The sequence below is a fragment of the Microtus oregoni genome, unplaced genomic scaffold (genome assembly GCF_018167655.1).
Source record: "Microtus oregoni isolate MIOR12 unplaced genomic scaffold, Mior012 000044F_000, whole genome shotgun sequence".
Classification (NCBI taxonomy): domain Eukaryota; kingdom Metazoa; phylum Chordata; class Mammalia; order Rodentia; family Cricetidae; genus Microtus; species Microtus oregoni.
Genome location: NW_024543211.1, coordinates 588,623 through 602,928, shown reverse-complemented (window position 1 = coordinate 602,928; position 14,306 = coordinate 588,623). Strand labels below are relative to the sequence as shown.

Sequence of the window (14,306 nt, the reverse complement as noted above, 5' to 3'; positions counted from 1 at the left end):
TAAATCAAGACCAGATGAACAATTCAAGTGAGCTTATAACCTGCAAGGAAAGAGAAGAAGTCATCAAAAGCCTTCCAACCAAAAAGAGCCCATGGAAAGACAGTTTCAGTTCAGAATTCTGTCAGAACCAAGAAGTAATAACTATACTCCTCAAAGGGTTCCACATAATAGAAACAGAAATAAGATTGCCAAACCCTTTTTATGAAGCTACAGTTACCCTTATACCAAACCACACAAAGATTCAAACAAGGAGAATTCCAGACCCATCTCACTGATGAACATACATGCAAAACTACTCAATAAAATACTAGCAAATCAAATCCAAGGACACATCAAAAAAATCGTCTACCATGATGAAGTCATCCTTCATCTCACAGATGCAAGGATGGTTCAACATACAAAAATCTATTCAGGGTCCTGCCCTCTTTAAGTTCCTACCATGACATCCTTTAATAGTGAACAACAATATGGCAGTATAAGCCAAATTATCTCTTTTCTCCCAATCTTGCATTTTGGTCATCGTGTTTCATCACAACAGAAACCCTAATTAAGACACCACATTCGGTTGATATGTATGAGAGACCTGCTCTTCTCTAAAGTTAAACAAAGAAGAGAGATTTGGGGGAAGGTTGGGACAGAGAGCAATGGTGGGAGGAAACACTGCAATCAAGATGAAAGAAGAATAAATAAAAGACAAATGAAAGAGAGGAATGAGGAAAACTGAGGGAAGATTGGGTCAAGGAAAGATGAAAACTTAGCAGGGCAAATGACAAATCTTGTGGCTCTATCTCAGGTATATGGGCTTTATTTCCGAAGGGTTTAGAAAGTTCTGTACCTGCTGAAGCATTAGTCTAATTGACATTTAACAATAAGAAATCAGGAGTCAGAGAGCAGGGTAAGAAACTGAAAGATCAGAGAAGCAGTTAACCAGCAACTTGTGACTACCACCTCTTCAGTCTCTCCATGTTAGTAAAGTGCTAATATTCTCTTAGGCCTGCCTTAGGAATCCTGACTCCTATCTGTCCAGAGTCCTCCAAACCTCTATGGTAAATTTTGGTCAGGTAGTGATTAGCTCTGCTGTAATGCTAAGCAAGCTTTATTATCAGAATATAATCAAAATATCACGCATTTCCCTATTTGTCTAATTAAAAATGAAGGTTTTAACTAACACAGTAAAGCTATATACACTAAATACATTAACTATATATAAGATATAAAGGGGAGAATTATACTAACAATGTCCAATCCATTTGCATTTGGTAAATTTAGAGAAAATGTTTGATCATCTATCCTATCCTAAAGTACTTTTTATCCTAACTGGTATTACTAACCTTAAATAATGTTTCTGCCTCTTAGCCTTATATGCATTATACATTTTTTAATTCTTTTTTTTCAATTTGTTAACATGCATAATTACAATTATTGAGCTTTTAGCTCCATCAGAGAACTCAGAGGGATATAATATTCCCTGAGTAAACAGGAAGTATAAAGCAAACAACATTTAAAATGAAGAAACAACACCACCTGTGTTTGTAAAATAAATTTTTGTCAGGCTATAGTGGTGCATGCCTTTAATTCCAGCACTTTCACAGCAGAGGCAGATATATCTCACTAAGTTAGAGGCCAGCCTGTTCTACAAAGTGAATTCCAGGAAAGCCAGAGGAATGTGTCTTTAAAAAAAAAAAAGGAAACAAAATGTCTTTTTGTTTCACCTTGAAAACACACCTAACATGATTATAATAAGTGACTGTTAGGCCAATTTATTCTTTTGAAGAGGATATTTTATTTGGATGATGTGTTATTATTTAGATACCTCGGTTGTCTAGTGGTTTTTAGATTCCTTAGTTCAATGTTTTCATACTTTTGTAAAGACAAAACAAAACTCTGCCGGAACCCTACCTTTATGAAGATTTATTGTTGGAAATTATATTTAATCAAAAGGAAGACATCTGTTAATCTTACGAATTAGTTAAGATTGAATGGTAATGCTCTCTGATGAACTACTGTTTCTTTTACTCAAGGGATTTTTTATTTATTTATTTATTTACTTAATTATTAAAGATTTCTGTCTCCTCCCTGCCACCACCTCCCATTTCCCTCCCCCTTCCCCCAGTCAACTCCCCCTCCATCATCAGCCCGAAGAGCAGTCTCAAGAGATCTTTTTGTTTGAAGCTAATCTTTAAGGATTGAAGTGGTATCTATAACTTTATTCCCCAATTTAATACATATCTTGGTTTTTATTCTGAATGCAATGTATCTTTAAACCATACAGGTTGGTTTAATTTAGCAGGGCTTTTTTATTATCTAATGTCTCCCCACAGCTGTTGTTTCCTTTTTACTAGCATTTAAAACTGTAAAAATTAATAATCTATTCTGTAACCTATCTTTATGGCCTTAATTCCTCCTTTCTGCTAACTGAGCATATATTTTAAGATGCCTGATGAAGTGTTAATCTAATTAATCTTTTCAATCCCAAAACAACCTAAAAATTGTTTAAAATCTGCTTTCTGCTACATGGCATAGAGCAGAATATGTGGATTGTGCCCTATCTACCTGTCTACCACACTGCACACCTGAGAAATCTCTGCACATCAGAAACTCCTTTTGTCCCCTGGAACTAAGCTTCACTGGATCCCACCATTGCAGCTAGTGGTAACACCATGTTAAAAGCACTCTACTCTACTATTGCTCTACCAGGTCCTAAACAATTTGTAATCTTTATAACACAAACCTGAAACTGGAATGCAATATTCAGAACTTCTAGAAACTAAACCTTCAGTTTTCTAATCTCTCTTCCCACTGCACAGCAAAAGCAGTGCCCATGTGTGTACTCTGGACAGAGATACAACCAGCATCATTTCCTTCCATTCCAGGGCTGCAGTATTTCTATACACAAAGAGGCTCAGAGAACAAGCACCACTGCCTACATGAACCACATGGACCAACATAACTGCAGTCTAGCTCATGGTACTTCCCAGTCTCAGCAGAAATGACATTTCAACAGAACTGCTCTGAACATGCCCCACTCATTACAGGATTGCTTATGGTCTTCCTTACCACCCCCTACAGCAGAGACAGAAGAGAATCATGGAAAGAACTGACAAACTGTCTGCCCACTAGTACTCTTGATGTCTAACCCTGCTCAGAATTCCTCACTGGATAGGGCCACCTAGCCTAGCCTCTCACTATTAGCAGCTCCTCTACAGGAGGATCAGAGATCAAATGACTCAGACAGCACAATCCTTCCATCCAGTTCTGCCCTCCCAGCCCAGCAGACAGGGCCCCAGTTTAGACAGTTTGTATTAAGTACACATTTTTCCACTCTACTAGAGCACATCCTCTTTCTCATCTAAAGCACAGGGTCCTTTGTGTGCACATTCCATTACATATCCACTTTCCAGTTCAGCATCCCATTGGCTCAGAGATGGAAAATCCTACAGACAAACAGGTCACATTCATAACGTAACTACTGTTAGAGTGTAACTGTGGTTACTCTATAACTGTTGTTAAAATAGAACAGACCAGGAATTAAAAAACAATCCAGGGATCTTAGGGCTTGGAGGCAGCAAGGAGAATGTAAATATGATGTAGTTGTCATCTCAAAAACTATTTTGAAATCTTGGGACAGACTTTATGGTCATATACTGCAGAGACTAGGGATTTGTATTAGAGCACAGTAAAAATTTTTCATGTATTTTCTCTAAAGATCAATGTCTTAATAGAGAAAAGTCCTGTTAAGTAGGGCCACAACATTTTGCCCAGATCTTCTATTGTAGATGAACTACTGTAAGTATAGCAATTAGGTTTAAAGATAAGGTCACTCCCTTTCCCAGTTTCCTTTTGGCACTGGTCTGTGGACTGCAAACAATGGTCAATCAGGACATTCATAGAGCATCTACAGTTGACTACCTGATTTCACATAGCTAACCTCAACTACTTATGAAGGAGGAAAGTTTTCACCCTCAGTCTAGCCTCTCCTTTTCTGCACTGTGTCTCCACCAGCTTCAATAAACTCTTCCTCCTACTGTAGTCTGAGGACAGAAGGAATGCTCCACATGCAAATCCTTTCCCTGCAACTGCAATGCATAGTCAACTACATGACTCTCATTTATAATTTTAAAACTGTGAGGTGGTGCAATCATTTTTAAAGGAGTTTTGAAAGTCTAGTGTACAGGACAGCAAGGTCATTGCCCTGGACAGCAGCAGACCAAGGCCACCTGCATCAACATAAGAGAACTTGTTTCAGAAACTATTTTTCTAACAGGGTGGAAATGCAGCTGTTCTAGAATTAATATAACTTTCATTGAGAAATCACTTCACACACTGACAGTGGCAAACTGTAATGCCTCCTTGAAAGGCTTGATAAAGGTTGTTCTTTGATATGTGGAATCAACAGTGGATTCTTTGTAATAGTTTGGAGCCAAATATCTGGACAACCCAGTTGAACAAAGTGTACCCTAGCATCCTAAACTCTAACAGCCCTGAATAAAACACATTTATCTTTTGGGTTATTAAGAGGCAGTCCTCCCTCAGCTAATTCTACTTTGTGAGACTGAACTATTTCCAAGGCATTGGCAAATCCTTTATATCACCAATTCTCCTCTTCTACGTTGCAGCTAAAAGTGCTGCGCTACCCAACTGGTGAGATGCCTTGATACCATCCACATACTTAAACTTAAATGGAGATTGTATGTAAAGTTAAATGCAAAGTGCGCAATATCGAGAAGATTCTGAAGAACCTAGGCTTCACTGACTTTGGCATATTGAAGTTGACAAGATGTTTGTACACACAGCACCCTGCTCCCAATTCTTTAAGCGGATTAAACCCAAAGCGTAAAGTTATTCAGAGGTCTGTCCCTAGGTCTAGGAATTAACAGGACCACGTGGGACTTCACAATGCAGAGAATCTGGCGGCAGGTTCCCACGCGTATCCTGGGAGGATGCACCATGCTGTCTCCCGCACCTCACCCTCTGCTCCTCCCCATCTGGAGACAGCGTTCCCCTGCTCACCATGTTGTGGTTTCTCAGCTCGCCAAAGCTCTCAGTTTATCAACTTCCTGCAGCAGTAACTTCACCGGAACACAGAAAACAAATGGCGCCAGCTCCTCTGCAAAATCGAGACCGAATGCGGTGCCCGGAAGAGCCCTGCACAACATCTGACTGGCAGGTCACCTGGAGGGCCTGATTGGCTAGTGAGGGAGGCCTGAGTGACAAGAACACCTCCCACAGGACTGAAGTGCGCTTCACAAGACAGCACAGAGACTTTGGGCCTCTCCAGCCACCTGAGTCAAAGATCTTTTCTTGATTGGCCGAGATATGCATTTCAATAGCACTTGCCCTGGCTATGGAAGCCGACACCATCATGATCTTGCACTCCACAGGAACTTTCCCTTTTACCTCTAGAATACGACCTGGCCAGTTAGCTTGTACAGTGCATATGCATTTCAATAGCACTTGCCCCGGTTATAAAAGCCGACACCATCATAATCTTGCACTCCACAGGAACTTTCCCTTTTACCTCCAGAATACGACCTGGCCAGTTAGCTTGTACAGTGCACTGTGCTGTGCTAGGTGGGTGTAGGGATTCCCTGTCCCACAGGGGAAAGATGCCCAGAACATTAACAGCTAAAGAGAGTTTTAAGGTCACAAAAGGAGATGTTAGTTCTGTGGCTTCATGCTGAGGTCAGATGAACTGAAGATATTTTTTACATGGTTTTCACAGGGATTCACACAACGGAAAAGAGAAAAGGAGGAACCAGATCTCAAACAAGATGACTGATCTTTCCCCCATCAGAAGGCTGGATGATGGCTCCATTGCTTTATGGGTTTTATTACTGGAATTTGAAGCAAACTTCAGGAAAATGAATAATAATAAAAAGAGTAGTGTTCATGGAAATGGGAATATGTAGAGAATAATGGCGCTAGAAGGAACTGCAGTATTCAAGATTCTCTACATGAACAGGATTGGTAGAATGAATCTCAACATGTATGTAAAAAGTGGGCTTAGTATAATGTTTCACAAGCTGTGTTTCAGGTTGTCTAAAAATAGCTACTTAAAAATGACAATTAAAGAATTCCGTAGATTGCTTCTCAGCCTTTTCCCAAAGATCAAGTGAAGAATCCAGTAGTTGTTCAGCCCATGAGGCTTGATGTCTCAACTGATTTTAAGTATTCACCGAAATTTCAAAGAAGTAGTCTCTAGTACTAGTAAAGGAATGAGCTTGGTAGCCAGAGCAAGTTGATAAAAAAGAGACTTTTCTACTTCAATGTACTTTATATGCAATTGCTGCTACCAGAAGGTGAGAAGGTTAAAATTAGATCATAATCTTGTTTGATTCAGATTTTCTTGCTTTTGTGATTTCAAGACAGGATTTTTCTGTGTAGGTGTGGAACTCATTCGGTAGGCCAGACTGGTCTCAAACTCAGAAAATCCCAGTGCCTCTTGTTGTGCCCAGATTATGACCACCAGAGAGAGACCACCAGATAGGTCCAGACTGTAATAAGCAAGGTTTAATCAGCATAATGCAAACATGTTTGGAACTCATCTCCACCCCCATTACAGCAAGGTAGAGAGGAGTTGTATCTCCTCTGTGGGGTAAGCTTTTAAAGCCTTAACTACAAAGAGAATCTTTGATGTTGCCTTGGCAAGGGTACAAGGACTTTTGCTCCCTCCCATTCTGTAAAGTCAGCTTACTCCTTGTTCTTAGAGCAAGGCCACTGTCCTTGAGTTAGGCCATCTTTAACAGCCTGTACCAGGTGGCTGGCTGGGCTGACCTAGGTGACCTTCTGCTTGGAATCTTGCAGGTGGGAGAGGGGAATTCCACTATCTTCCTGAGAAAACATTCTGCTAGGAAATTTCTTCTCTTCCCTTTGATAAGAAGGGGTGAGGGTCCCACACCTCTTGCTCCTGTGTCAAGGTGTTAAAGGTGTGCATGCCCACCAAGCAGCTAAAGGTGGGTCCTATTATTTCAAGCTATCCAGATTAGTGGAGGATTTTCCCATTCCAAAATCTTTAAGTAAAATCTCCCTCAGGTATAATTAATTCTTTGTGTATTGATTAATTCCAGAGGTAGTCAGTTTGACCACCAAAAATAGCCATTTCTACAGCCAAGACAAAAGAAATGAAAACAAAATTATTCTTGCTGGAGGCACAAAGTGCAAGGGAGTTATTTTCAAAACAGTGTTTTTCCTCAACAAAGGAAGAATGGGGATTTTCCTTAGGATGTCTGAACAAACTCATGATATGTTCTCCCTTTTCTTAAGCATGCTAAATTAACAAATCCACTAGTGAACATGATTCCAATGTAAAAACAGATATTTAGGAAATCTTAGCACGAAGTCTTGTAGGAACATACGTAAATTAGACAAATGATGGAAAGAACTGACTCTGGCATGTTTATATTTTACCATAAGGTCTTAGTTGAAAATCAAGTAGATGACATTGTGAAAAGTAGATTGTCAATCTTGATGATCAATCTAAAAGATAACTGTACCAACACCGTATATCTCACAGACACAAAAGATAGAGAACACAAAACCAGAAAACTTCAAGGAAAAGTCACCTAAAAGCCCTCTATACAGTGCTCCTGGATGAACGGTTATGATGATCTCTGTTACTCTCAGAGCAAAGCTGGTTTTGCTCTGAGCAGGGTGGCAAGACAGAAGGCCACAGCTGCTTCCATGCAAGGTAAGAAGGAGTCCATTTTAACTAGACCTGGCTTGCTGTCTGTCTCAGGGTCAGGACATCACTGTAGAGAATTTCATTTTTTCTTTTCTCTAACCTTAAAGAAATCTTTAGTTATACAGTGTTTTGCTTGCATGTGCCTATGCACAGTACCTACAGAGGGCAGAAGAAGGGATGAGATACCTGGGACTTGAATCAGAACAAATGGTGTGCTAGCATGCAGGGTCCAGGAATGGAATCAGGGTCCTCTGTGAAAACACCCAGTGATGAGCCATCTATCTAGCCCCTCTTTTTAATTTAAAATTAATCTTTAAAATTTGTTAATCAAAAGAAAATACATCATTTTTTTTATTTCTTTATTCCATCCCTGCCACAATTCCCTTCCAACTTCATCCTTGTTAAGTGTGGGTAAATATGTATGCTGAAATACATAAATATGTTATACCCAAATCTGCAAAGTCTCCAAAAAGCCAACAAGGAGATCACGTCCTATACATAAAAGCAAAGAGCCTTTATTTTATGCAAGTTTGCAAACTCGGTCTCTCTGCATGTCCTGTGTATTGGAATAACTGGAGAGCTCTGAACTGAGTTAGAGTTTGGTTTTGATAGTAGTCAAGGTGGGGGTGAGGAGTTTCTAAGGTTCAGGACCCCTGATTGGTTGACATTTGCCTAGGGGTGTCCTGGTGAGTGTGTGCTGGCAGGTGATCCTATCTAAAATGGTTGGAATGTTAAGCATTTCCTTTGGATGGTCTATTTTTGGGTGGTGCTTGGGTAATCTCAGTTTATATTGATATAGATTTTTGTAAATTGATACAAATTTACAGTTGTTTTGTTAGAAAATTATATATATATACATATATTTGTTTTTAATCTCAATCAAAGTATTGTACCTATATACCTTATATAACAATTCAATGCAAATGTGTAGGCCTTTAAAGTTATTATATCAACTAATTAGAATATCATGAAATATAAATTAGTAGTCATCAATTATAATCCATCTTGTAGTTATATTAGGTATATTTTCAAGGTCAAGCTGAGATATATTTTAGATAGTCTATGACAATTGGGCATGACTTACCATGGGTATGTTTTTCTCTGTAAATATGACCAAAAAAAGGGAGTAGAAGTTTATGTTCTCTCTTTGTTAGTCAGAACTGGTGCAATCCTGGCTGTTGGTCATCATAGCTCTTGGGAGAATTACAGGACAGGAGCATCTAGAACAGTGGCATCTACCTAGTTCTCTATTTCTGAGTTTATTTTTCCTTTGAACCCTGAATAGTTAAATACACTTTTGTGGTTTCTCACTTCAATAGGTAGCATGGTGGTGTGCACGCAGACTTGGTACTAAAGAAAGAGCTGAGAGCGCTACATACAAATCACCAGGCAGCAGGTAGTGAAAAATACTTATATGTCCCTTGACCCAAGAATGAACAAGGAAAGGGGGCTACATTTACATAACTGAGTACTTCACAGTAAAATAATGACATCTTGAAATTTGCAGGCAAATGGATGGATCTAGAACACACTATATTGATTGAGGTAACCCAGACCCAGAAAGAAATATTGTATGTATTCACTCATAAGTAACATTTAGACATAAAGCGAAGAAACACCAGCCTAAAATTCACAATTCCAGAGAACCTAGACAACATGAGGACCCTAAAGAGGCATACATGAATCTAATATACAGGGGAAGTAGAAAAAGACAAAGTCATGACATCTGTTAGTTCTCAAACACAGTGGTGTTTGTTATACAGCTTGTTCCCACGCAATAGAAAAGAACTTTTTCTTTTTTTAATATTTATTTATTTATTATGTATACAATGTTCTGTCTATGTGTATGCCGGCAGGCCAGAAGAGGGCACCAGACCTCATTCCAGATGGTTGTGAGCCACCATGTGGTTGCTGGGAATTGAAATCACGACCTTTGGAAGAGCAGGCAATGCTCTTAACCTCTGAGCCATCTCTCCAGCTCCTGGAAAAGAACTTTTTCAATCCTGCTATTGACATGATATTTTTATGAATTCTGATGTCATCATCACATTTCCAAACAATAATTATTTAGTTTCTACATTTCCTTATGCTAGAGGACCTGACAGACCCATATGGGATCTAATGTGTGCTATATATATATAAGACAAAGCCTATTCCTGATTATATCTTGAACCTGAAAAAACAATGGAGTCAATTCTACATCATCTGGTATTAATTATGTGGTTTCAATATCCAAAGTTACTTTTTCTGCATATTGCAAATCAATAACTTTGTTGAGAAGTCCTTTAAAATCCCTTAGTACAGAAAATAGAACGCTAAGACAAATAACTATTAAAGGGACTAAAGATAATCTAAGATAAACTATAATTATGCTCTAAACCTACATCATCCAAACCTCTCCAGAATCACAAAAGTTCTAATCAATTGATTATTCTTGCAGAAGGCCCAGTGTAGGTGTGGCATTCTTCTGGGAACAACTGTTCACAGTTGTTTAGTCCTGTGCCATTAGGCAGAAATTCACAATGACTGGAAAGGTTACCGAGAAGTTTCTTTATGTCATGGGGACTAGAAAGCAGAGAGAAGGAATACACGAAAGGCCAGGGAAATATATAACTTGCACGGCACATCTCCAGTGACCTACTTCCTCCAACTATACTCTAAAGATCACACTAACCCCAAATGGTACCACCATCTGGGAAAAACAAGTCAATAAGCATGTGAACTATGGGCTCAATTCAATTTCAAACTCTAACCATGGCAATGAACTCCTAAGCACTAAAGCTAGACTTCACAATTGCTAGCCATTCTGTGTCATCAGTTTATCTAACATCTATCCATCTGTTCACATTGTTTTCATAATCTGCTTTCTAGGAGATCGCAGTGGGGCATGGGGGGATGTTAAAGTCCGTAGTGCAAGAATTAGATACCTGATTTTGGGTTCCCAGCACCCAAATAAAATGTCAGGTTCTGGATGCCTATGCCTGTAATTCCAGGTCAGGGGAAGAAGCAGACAAGAAGATTCCTGGAATTTATTGATTAATTAGAGTAGGAGAATTTGAGCGCTCCACTTTGAGATACTGTCTCAAAAAAATTAGAAAGACAGATTGATAGGTACATAGATAGGTAGGGAGATAAAGCACTTGGAGTCCAATCTCACGGCTACATGGAACTATCTGACAAACTAAACCAAAACTAAACAATGCTGACAGAATATCTGTAGTTGAGAGGCCTGAGAAGACAGGTGAGATTTTCTTGTAAGAAGAAGGAACTCAGTTTGAGCCCAAGAATCCATGCTGAAGAGAAAACGAAAAAAGTCACAAGGACTTTTAACACTAGTAATGGGAAAGGGACATGGAGACAAATGAGTACCTGGGGCTTGTTGGTCAGCTAGCCTAGTCTACTTGGAAAGTTACAAAGCAATCAGAGACCCTATCTGAAAAGAAATAGAAAATAAAAGTTTGATCAAATCAAAGGCCTGAAACCAGAGATTCACTTCTGTCTTCCAAATATATACACACACATATATACAATCACATACTTATATTTCCACAAGTATATACACACAGAATGCCCAAACATACACACACAGTTGTACAATAGCACATACAAATTCATACAATAGTACATACAATTCATTGCTAGCTCTGACTGTGTCTTTCTATGGTTATTTATGCTGGTTTATATTTGTAACACACATGCTCAGCTTTGAGTAGGTCTGATGTAAAAAAGATATCAGCTTCATGACAGGTTTTGAATATTTTGCAAAGCAAATCTCATGTACAAGGAACATCTGTGGTGGGGTGATTATTCTGTTGTATACTCTGAAGAATTGTCACTCAATTTGCTTAAATAAAGCAATGACTGGCCAGCAGATAGGCATGAGACAGAGGGAGCATGTCTAGATTGTGTCATGCTAATAAATGTTTTACTATGTGGAGAATATGTGTTAACTTAAAAATGTGACAGGTAGTTAGTAATAAGCCTGATATATTGGTCAAGAATTTTCAATTATTAAAAGCCTTAATGTAGTTACTTTGAACTGGTATGTAGGAAAGAAAAGACTGTGAAGGCGTAAGTCACAAACAATGCCACACCAATTCGGGGTTATGATTATTAGGGTGGTATTTATTTAAAGGGGAAAAAACTTACAGATCACTGTCCCAGGCAACAGCCCTCTACGCAACCAGGAAAGGAGTCTAGTCACAGGCGGAGCAGGAAGTGAAGAGAGAGAGGAGAGGGAAGTGGCCGCTTTTTTAAAGGGAGAGAAACCACGCCCCAGTGGGCTGGTACCTCAGCGGTGATAGGCTGGAGGAGTGGGAGGACCTCCCGCAACAAGACTGTTTAAAAATGGCATTCGGGAAGAGCAGAGGCGTTCTGTAGGGCTGGGTTGAAAGCCTCTGTCTAATAGCATCCGCCTGACCCCCAGTTGGGGGGCACCTAGCCAGGGGCTGTCCTCCCTTACTCTAGCCTTGCATGTACTTGGTATTAACCTAGACGCGGAGAGCGGGTCTCGCTCGGGGGTCAGAGAAGGAGGAGAGTGACCAGTCCTGGGCCCTTCCTGCATACCTGGTGGCGACCTGAACTCCAGCCCTGGGGAGTGGGCAGGACCTCTAGCCACGCCTCGCTCCCTGCTTTTCCTCTCCTTCAGCGTTGTCTACTAGCTACTTTTCCTGCTCTCTGTCCCAGGAGACGAACGTTTGAGCCTGAGATGGCAGCCACCCTGCTCATGGCTGGGTCCCAGATCAGACTTAATGCCAATGCCTTCTCGACATTTCTAACCATGTCTCTAATTTCAAGAAGAAAGGCTGGGACTAAACTCCTAGATGCTAAGTAGTGAGGAAGCATTGTGTGATTTCAGGCCCCTGTGACATTTGAAGATATGGCCATGTACTTCACTCAGGAAGAATGGAGACCTCTGGATCCTACACAAAGAGACCTTTACAGGGACGTGATGCAGGAGAATTAAGGAAATGTTGTCTCACTGGACTGTCAGATCAGGAATGAGAACGAAACAACCCGAAAGAAGAGCTTAGTGAAGATGTGGAGTTTGTGACCATGTCCGAAGAGCCTATTGGGGATGCTGAGAAGAACCTGGAAAGCGAAGAAGTCTTTGAAAGTGGGGACAGGTCCGAAAGACAGTGGGGAGAGCTGACCGCAGAGGAGTGGGTCAGCTACCCTCTCCAGCAGGTCACTGACCTGCTGGCCCACAAAGAAGTTCACACAGGCATCCGCTATCACATATGTTCTCTGATGGAGGAAGGTCATTGGTTAAATAAAAAGAAACTGCTTGGCTCTCATTGGTTAGAAGATAGGTGAGAGGAGTAAACATAACAGAACGCAGGGAGTAAGAGGAAGTGAGCTCAGACTCCACAGCTCTCCTCTCAAGAGCAGACGCCTCAGAGAGACGCCATGCTCCCAGCTCCCGGGAAGATGGATGTGATGAAGCTCAGACCCAGGATGGACGTAGGCTAGAATCTTCCCGGTAAGCGCACCTAGCTGTGCTACATAGAATATTAGAAATGGGCTAGTCCAGGTGCGAGAGTTAGCCTAGAAGAGGCTAGATAGAAATGGGCCAAGCAGTGATTAAAAGAATACAGTGTCCGTGTAATTATTTCGGGGCATAAGCTAACCAATCAGGCTGCCGGGGTGCTGGGAACGCAGCCCCGCTGCTCTTTTTACTACAGTTCTCAGTGTGGGGAGGCCTTCAGTCAGATTTCAGACCTCAATCGACACCAAAAGCGCACACGGGACACAGACCCTACAAGTGTTACAAATGCGGCAAGGGCTTCAGCCGCAGCTCCCACCTTATCCAGCATCAGAGAACACACACGGGCGAGCGACCCTATGACGGCAACGAGTGGGGGAAGAGCTTTGGAAGGAGCTCTCACCTCATTCAGCACCAGACAATCCACACCGGGGAAAAGCCGTACCACTGCAACAAGTGCGGGGAGAACTTCAGCCGCATCTCGCACTTGGTCCAGCACCAGCAGAGGCACAGGGGAGAGAAGCCCTACGAGTGCATGGCCTGTGGGAAAAGCTTCAGCCACAGCTCCCATCTGATCACACACCAGAAAATTCACACCGGGGAGAAGCCCTATGAGTGTAAGGAGTGCTGGCGAAGCTTCGGGGAGAGGTCAGATCTGATTAAGCACCAGAGGACTCACGCGGGAGAAAAGCCCTACGAGTGTGTGCAGTGTGGAAAGGGGTTTACACAAAGCTCCAACCTCATCACCCATCAAAGAATTCACAGGGGAGTGAAGCCTTACGAATGTACCAAGTGTGACAAGAGTTTCAGCCGGAGCTCAGCTCTTATTAAACACAACAGAGTCCATACCGACTAAGTCCTATATTCCTGAGTAAGAAATGACTCGTGGAGGTAGTTATATTTGATTTGATATCAGTGAGCTTCCTTTAGATTGACTTTCCTTATTGTTGGCCACGTTTTCAAACATGGTAGAATACGACCCCTTTGAAATTCCGACCCACAGCGTTGGGGAAGTTTTCCCCTTCTCCAAAATAGTTAGTTTTCTTCACTGGTTTTATTACAAGAATCGCTTCATCAGAAGCAGCCCCCGTTCCTAGTAACTTGAAAGCTGAAGACCATAGGACAAGATGCTGGTGGATG

The 14,306-nt window shown here is 41.0% G+C and overlaps 1 pseudogene; it reads left to right on the top strand.

Moving 5' to 3' along the window:
• Positions 1-14,022, top strand: part of LOC121434586 — a 53,495-nt pseudogene extending 39,473 nt beyond the window's left edge.
• The last annotated feature ends 284 nt before the right edge of the window (positions 14,023-14,306 follow it).